The sequence below is a fragment of the Haliotis rubra genome, unplaced genomic scaffold (assembly GCF_003918875.1).
Source record: "Haliotis rubra isolate DU_JTF1 unplaced genomic scaffold, ASM391887v1 Scf531, whole genome shotgun sequence".
Taxonomy (NCBI): Eukaryota; Metazoa; Mollusca; class Gastropoda; order Lepetellida; family Haliotidae; genus Haliotis; species Haliotis rubra.
The window spans coordinates 725,327-734,103 of NW_025767226.1; the positions used below are offsets into that span (position 1 = coordinate 725,327).

At 38.3% G+C, this 8,777-nt stretch overlaps 1 long non-coding RNA gene across 2 annotated transcripts; it reads right to left on the reverse strand.

Moving 5' to 3' along the window:
* Positions 1–663: 663 nt before the first annotated feature.
* On the reverse strand, positions 664–8,550 carry LOC124253091. 2 transcript variants are annotated; one of them, XR_006892091.1, is made up of 3 exons: positions 7,724–8,550; positions 1,107–1,249; positions 664–1,064 (listed from the first exon to the last, which is right to left on the reverse strand). It is a non-coding gene; the product is annotated as an uncharacterized LOC124253091 (long non-coding RNA). The 2 variants fall into 2 exon arrangements; XR_006892090.1 differs by having other exon boundaries at positions 664–1,249.
* Between the last annotated feature and the right edge of the window lie 227 nt (positions 8,551–8,777).

The following is an 8,777-nucleotide window of genomic DNA, read 5'->3' on the forward strand; positions in this document are numbered from 1 at the left end:
GTGTAATTTTTTTCCCACATTCAACACATTCATAAGGCTTGATTCCACTGTGAATCTCCATGTGTTTCTGAAGTTGACTTGGTAGTGTAAATTTTTTCCCACATTCAACACATTCATAAGGTTGGTTTCCACTGTGAATTCCCATGTGTGCTTGCAGACTATCGGAGCGTGTAAATGTTTTCTCACACACAATGTATTGATGAGGTTTGCTGTGAATCGTCATGTGTTTGAAGATTACCAGAAAGTGTAATTTTTTTCCCACATTCAACACATTCATAAGGCTTGATTCCACTGTGAATACGCATGTGTGCCTGCAGAGCACTTGAATATGTAATTTTTTTCTCACATACAACACATTCATAAAGCTTGATTCTACTGTGGATTCTCATGTGTTCCTGTAGACTTCTTGAATGTTTCAGTTTTTTCCCACATTCAAAAGGCTTGATTCCACTGTGAATCCTCATGTGTCTCTGCAGATGAGCCAAAGTGTAAATGTTTTCTCACACACAATGCATTGATGAGGTTTGATTCCACTGTGAATCTTCATGTGTGCCTGCAGAGAACTTGACTGTGTAATTTTGTTCTCACAATCAACACATTCATAAGGTTTGATCCCACTGTGAATCTTCGTATGTGCCTTCAGACTACTTGATTGTGTGAACATTTTGCCACATTCAACACATTCATAAGACTTGATTCCACTGTGAATCTTCATGTGTGCCTGCAGATGAACTGATTGTGTAAATGTTTTCTCACACACAATGCACTTATGAGGCTTCATTCCACTGTGAGTCTTCATGTGTTTCTGAAGATTGTCTGAATGTATACAGAGCTTGTGCCTTTTAAGGTCACCCGATTTAGAAAATGTTTCCGAGCTCTCACAACATGTTTATGAGACTGCATTGTTGGACTACTATGGTTTTCAGGTTCACCAAACCATCTGTTTCCAGGGTTTCAATAACAGGTTCTTTCATAAGACCACCTATTTCAAGGTTCCAATAACGGGTTCTTTCTTGAGACCACTTATTTCAAGGTTCCAATGATGGGTTCTTTCATGAGATCACCTATTTCCAGGTTTCCAATAATGGGTTCTTTCTTGAGACCACCAGTTTCCGGGTGTCAATAAAACATATTCTTGTTAGATCTCCTGTTTTCAGCAAACCCCTTTTGCATTTGTTTCAGTGACAGAGAAAACATTCTGTGGATTGCTTCAACTTCCATCTTTACTCTGTGGATGTTATGGTGTTTACTGAAAACATAAGAAACACTGTCACACTCTTATAACATCTAGGGTAGGGGCCATACACAATATGATGGCATGACACGTTGCATGATATCAAACCTGATACTATAAAAATGTGTTCCCACACATAACACACTATATACAACTTAGCGGAGTGATTTTCAATATTCAGTGTGGAAAATGCCAATGACGGGACATATATTTATTCTCTCTAAAACCTCACAATGAATTGCATTCAGCTGATTAATATCTATAAGTTTACCGATTTTACATATTTAAAGGCTATGACTAGTTTATCATATTATCAAAACAAAAAACTAAATAGATGTCTTGCAAAGCGGTGTGCAGCCAGATGATATACTCCATTGTGTAAAATTGGTTAAAAGCAATGAATACACGGATCATTATTCCATTTAGACCCAATATTGTCATCAGTATTGTCATTTGTATGGATATGCAAAAATGTTGTGCTATGAAATTCTCTCATATCATTCAAGACGTGTACTAGGTATTACCACTTTTCATACAATCCGCATTGCAATAATTTTTCTGAGAACCGGGGTATTCAAATGGGTTAAGAACATATATTATTATGATTGTCCTTATGGTTTACATTAAAATCTACACAGACCTTCATTCACAACGAATGTTTTCCTTCGTTTTACAAAGTAACATTCATTATATATGGGACTACAATTTCCTAGTATAAAGTACAGATTCTATAGTACTGTCGGAAAAAACTGGATTTTCACATTTATCTCTACAATTTATGTAGTTGATATGAGAAAGTGTGAAATATCTGTGAAACTAAGTTCGGCATAACTACAGTCTCAGTGGTAGAGAGATGGGAAACGGAGAAAAAGGACTTTACTGAGGGGAAATTAGTGCAGAAATGAGCAATGCGGTTTCTTTCTAAGTCCAAAAAGACTTACTTGGAACAGACCATGGCTTTATGCAAATTAGTGTGCGACGATATTGTATTACAAAGGACACTTTTTAAATGCCCAATTTGAAATTAGACGTCGATTCATTATAAACGATAAAATAATAACTTTTATGCCAAAACTATACTAAACAGCAAAAGTAACGCAAGTCTGTCTTTTTGTCAATTTTTTTAATAGAAGACAACCAAAATCATGTCTATTCATTTATTCTATAGAAATCACTGTCAATTTAACAGTTGAAAGTTGCTGTTGACATTGAATTGCAATAAGTTCAAATTGATCACAGTCCGTCAAATGGAGATACCCCTGAACGCGAAAAGTGGCAGTCTCTTAAGTAGCGCGTATAGCCACCTTGAGCTTGCACACAGGTCATGCAACGTGGCCTCGTTGAGTTCACTAGAGTCTGAAAGACTCCCTGAGGCAACTGGTTCCGCTCAAATACCAATCGCCGCCATATAGCTGGAATATTGCTGAGTGCGGCATAAAACTCAACTCACTCACTCAAATACCAATCTGTATTCCAATTGTGCAAGTGTAAGTGGCTGTCTACCTGCCCCAATCCTCTATCCAATTTCGTCCCAGAATGTTCAAAGGGAGCCATATCCAGGAAAGCGACGGCCATGGAAAAATGTTAACGGTGTTCTGAGCCAGATGATCCATCAACACCCTTGCTGCGTGAGGGCTGCTGGCGTTGTTGACGTGTCAAAACTGGCCCCAAATATGGCCATCGGCAGCGGATTTCAGCAGCCTGAAGACGACGCCTAATTGTATCACTGGACACTGCTCCACTTGACCCAAGAACTAAGGCTACTGTTACTGTTTCTGCTTGAGTTCGGTTCTTTAGATGAGTTGTCACTCGTTGCCGTCCGGTATGGGGATGATCAGCAGCAGATTGCTGATGACGTTGAGCAAGTCGTATAATGGGGTAAGATGACAGCCCAATTGCCTAGCTACAGCAGTTGCTGAGCTATAGTTTGGCATGAAATGCATGTGGACCCGGTTTTTTGTAAATATCTCTTCATCCAATGAACCAATCGATCTCAAACTGTGCAAGTGGATGTTTTGTCAGACAACCTAATCACATTGTAAATCACCGATTTTATGCATTTGTATTAAAGAATCTGTCTATGTAACTGTCAACAAAATAAACAGCAGACTGCAGAGTGCTTGCAGAGGGAGGGAGCCAATGACCTGTAACAGCGGCAGTGTTGGGCCATAAAGGTAAATGCACGTGCAGTTCATGATAGTTACCTGTGCACTGCACAGTGATAGACCGTTTGGATCATTCACATTGACTACTTCTAGCTGTCATCATGACAGCTTATTCAGATGATGCTAGACGTTTAATTAGAAATGTGTTGAATTTTTTTTAAAAAGAGAGCAAACGTAGCAAACCGATTTATAAGGTGTCGGATTACATGAAACGTACAACTTTTGCTCTTCGCATGAAAAAGAACATCGCGCTAAAAATTGTGAAAAATAAACCAACAACCAATAAACAAAACCTTGTACAAAAAGGTAGGCATCCAAAGTTAGATTCTTTGACATCAGGGTCAACAGAGATGTCATTCGCCGGCTATTTGCTAGAAATGAACACCTCTTCATACCTGTCACGTGCATAGCTGACCTACATTGACGAACGTTGACCTTTATGACCCAACACTGCCGCTGTTACAGGTCATTGGCTCCCTCCCTCTGCAAGCAAAACGCTTTGCGGTCTGCTGTTTATTTTGTTGACAGTTACATAGACAGATTCTTTAATACAAATGCATAAAATCGGTGATTTACAATGTGATTAGGTTGTCTGACAAAACATCCACTTGCACAGTTTGAGATCGATTGGTTCATTGGATGAAGAGATATTTACAAACTAACGGGTCCACATGCATTTCATGCCAAACTATACCTCCGCGTAACTTTTCAATGGCCACTCCCTCTGCTTAGTCATTTGTCTAGGCATCATTTGTGTGGCGTGTACACCTCCTAGTGTCAATACTGAACTGTTTTTGACACAAACCTTTATAAAGAATACCTCAGAGGAAATGCATGATTTCCATCCAGAACCATCGATGCATTTGTTAAAATTATGATTTTGCTCCACTGTTGGTGTGTTTGCAAGCGCATGGTTCATTATGAACGTCAAATTGCATGACATCATCTCATCTGGGATCATTACGCCACTTTACCATGAACGCTCCATAAACATGAACGCTTACCTTCATGAAATTTCATTTTTTGAAACTTGCGTTTCTTTTGCTGTTCAGTATATTAAGGATGTAGCTACCATGCAGTCTCACTGTCACTATAAAAGAAATAGGAGGGTCAGCCTCAAAAGCAAAACCTGGGATCGGGCTTGGGGATAGAGATATAAGCTAAGATAAAATAATCCTTTAGAATTATACTGGGAGGTACACGGCACGTCATAACAATTTACAAACAAGAAGACAAAGTCATCAATATCCCCATAATGGCAAAATACTCTTCATGATTATGTCTACGAAGTTATGATTATGTCAAATATTTAGGTGTGTATATAGAAAAGTGGAAGGAGAGTATTGAAAGGTTTTAAAGTTCTGCTCCAGAAAGCAGCACTATCACCAATTTCAGGCTAAGTCAAACTTGTTGCCATGGAAATGCCAAAATATTTTATTCAGAATTCCAAAACTACCAAAAGGCACCAGCACACCACCAGATCCATGAATGTGCCAAGTTTGGTGAAGAAATATTGAATGGTTTTAGAGTTCTGTCTCGGAAAAGACAAATGTGCACGGACGACGCACTTGACGGAGTCCATTTTAATACCCCCATAAAAGCGCGTTGCGGGGATAATAATATCCAGTCCTGTCGATCTGCGGGTGGTCATGTCACCTATATACTACGATGCGTTTCTATGGTTTTCGGGTATCATACTCTCTTACATATCTCAAAATCAACTTTATGAAAGAAAGACACGTAAGATGTTAATCAGTAGATGAGACATAGTCAACACACATGGAAAAGCACAATATATCTTTGAGATGACCCCTTGTGCAATTGTGTAAATTTTAGGGATACAGAGTAACAGCCTAAAAACAGTTTTTTTCTATTTCCGACAGTACTATAGAGCTTTTGTTGGGTCTAGTGCCATCCGGGATTCAAACCCACACCCTGAGAATCAGGCACCTAATCACCAGCACACAAAGTCAGCCGCCTAACCCGTTCAGCCACCGCGGCTTCGACGAATGGAAGCCGGATAACTGGTACTCTAGACTTTAGACTTTGTGTACCCCTCTGCTAAGTGTAAATTGGCATGGCTCCCACATCCGAAAGCTATGAATACACAATGCCATTTACAAAGTGGTCAAATGTAACATACGTTATATTTGGGATTATACTTTCTTAATAGGGAGCCGTGGCATTAAGGATTGCTAGATCAAGGTTTAGATGTAGCCATTTTAATATTGCTGTTGAATGTGGCCGGTATAATGGAATTAAATATACGCCCTTTAGAAAAATCAGAGGTCAGCATTATATACTGGACAAAAATAGTTAGGGATATATGAAAATTGTGAAATTATGAATAATTATCTATTGATTCATTGACACACTGATAAAATATCAATCATAACAAGAAGACAAAGTCATCAATATCCCCCGCAATGGCAAAATACTCTTCATGATTATGTCTACGAGTTATGATTATGTCAAATATTTAGGTGTGTATATAGAAAAGTGGAAGGAGAGTATTGAAAGGTTTTTAAAGTCCTGCTCCAGAAAGGAGCACTATCACCAATTTGAGGCTAAGTCAAACTTGTTGCCATGGAAACGCCAAAAATATTTAATTCAGAATTCCAAAACTAGCAAAAGGCACAAGTACATCACCAGATCTATCTATGTGCCAAGCTTGGTGAAGAAATATTGAATAGTTTTAGAGTTCTGCTCCGGAAAAGAGCACAACCACCAATTTCAGTCAAAGTCGAACTTGTTGCCATGGAAACGCCAAAAATATTTAATTCAGAATTCCAAAACTACCAAAAGGCACAAGTACATCACCAGATCCATGTATGTGCCAAGTTTGGTGAAGAAATATCGAACAGTTTTAGAGTTCTGCTCCAGAAAAGACAAATGTGCACGGACGGACGGACGGACGGAGTCCTTTTTAATCAAAGCGCTATGCGGGGGATAAAAATACCAATATCCCTAACTTATTTTTTCCAGTATATATATAGAAAATGATTATCATGTACTAATCATCTGTAATGTATATGATAAACTTAGAATTAATTGCATAACAAACGTATACTCATATACTCATTATTCATTTGTAAATCTTTTGCAAAACAAAAATGATGATGTCAAAAACAATGTTGGCTTATACTCATATCATGTGCAGATTTGTCCTTAATTCCAGGATGTAGAGCTGCAAAGTCAAACTGTGCACTCTCATTAAATACAATGTCATTTGCCTGTAGCATGGGCAAAACGCCTCTTTACTGAATAAATACTGTCTGTCTGTCAACGACAAAACGACATACTGTAATGCTATAAATTGTATCAAAAAGAAAATAGAATCCCTGACTTTGTAACCTAATTTTGAGATTGCTATTATCAGAACCAAAACATACATGTTAAGACTTAAAATGTAGAAAATAGAATTGACATGTATAATTAGTAGCACTTACTGCCAAATACTTACGCTCCTGATATATCGTAATACCAGAATCGCAATACGAGTATATTGCAATACAATTTATTTGTCAATACACAGCCCTACAGCACACCCATAGTTAAAAAAAACCACTGCATTTAAATATGTCCTTATGTGAACATAATTTGATCTACCATCGCCATGTTCGGGAAAAGCAATACATACACAATTCATAATGGATATGCAAAAACATTGTGCTATGAAATTCACTCATATCATACAAGACGTGTACCAGCACGTGTACCATCTGTTGAAGTGCTGGCACACGTGCATTACACTGAACACCTACCTACCATATTGGATTAGATCCCTACCCCTACCTCTCAGGTAGGAATGCATTACACTGAACACCTACGTACCATATTGGATTAGATCCCTACCCCTAAAGGTTTCACAGGTGTCGGAGCATATCATTTGCATAGATCACATTTCTCATAAATGTCTTCAAGCAACCTTGAAACTTATCATCCCATAGGGCGCATCCTTCAACAGATTTTCAACTTAGATTCACCTGGATGTGCAAACTGGCGATGAAGTTTGACTAAGGTCTTGTATTGTTCATCTGTATTCAACTCTGCTATCTTACTACATTCACATCTACCTCAGTCACTTCTGAGTTTCCGAGAGGCAAACAGTAATGTCCAGATTAAATTTCATTTAATACCCTTTTCTTGCCTAATACTTCAGCTGAATCATTTTCAATATCAAGCTTTACACTGGCTTTTTTCATGGAATTCTTTGACCAAAGCAAAGGAATATCTGACATCACCACGTCTGTATTCATCTTCACATCAACACCTGCTATTGATATCGGTATTGTGTAAGAGCCGACTGATTTCAATTTCTCACCTCCACCAAACTTGAAAACCTTTTCCCCTGGCTGTGATTTCACTTGTTTCATCTGTTCTTATTCCAATGTCATTAGGTATGTCCATCCATTCCTGCCCACAAACAGTGCTCGAGCATGCAGAATCCAGTACTATGGCATGTTGTGCTTCTTTACTTAGAGTTCTCATATTGTCTTTCAAACCTCCTGTATACAACACAATGTTTACAAGTTCAACATCCTCTACCTCTTCTACCATCATTGCTGTCTTTTCAAACTTAAGTGGACAGTCACGAACTAAATGTCGATAGGAACCGCAAACAAACACCCAAGTGAGCGACCATCTCTTCCAGTCATATTCATGTCCCTTTGATCCTTTCTCCTTCCTGTAAAGCACGCATTATTACCACCACGATTATATCCATGACTGTTCCTAAACCCTTGATAACCACTCGTTCCTCTTCCAAAGTTAAAATAATTTGGTCTTCTAGCACCATGTGCAGTGTAGACCTCATCAACTGAATCATCTGTGAATCCTCATGTGTCTCTGCAAATTACTTGATTGTATAAATTTTTTCCCACATTCAACACATTCATAGGGCTTGATTCCACTGTGAATCCTCATGTGTGTCTGCAAATTACTTAATTGTGTAAATTTTTTCCCACATTCAACACATTCATAAGGCTTGATTCCACTGTGAATCCTCATGTGTGTCTGCAAATTACTTGAATGTGTAAATCTTTTCCCACATTCAACACATTCATGAGGTTTGATTCCACTGTGAATCCGCATGTGTTTCTGAAGAGTACATGAATGTGTATATTTTTTCCCACATTCAACACATTCATAAGGCTTGATTCCACTGTGAATCCTCATGTGTCTCTGCAGAACACTTAAATATGTAAAAAATTTCTCACATACAACACATTCAAAAGGCTTGATTCCACTGTGAATTCTCATGTGTGTCTTCAGACTATCGGAGTGTTTAAATGTTTTCTCACACACAATGCATTGATGAGGTTTGCTGTGAATCTTCATGTGTGTCTGAAGATGACCAGAAAGTGTAAATTTTTTCC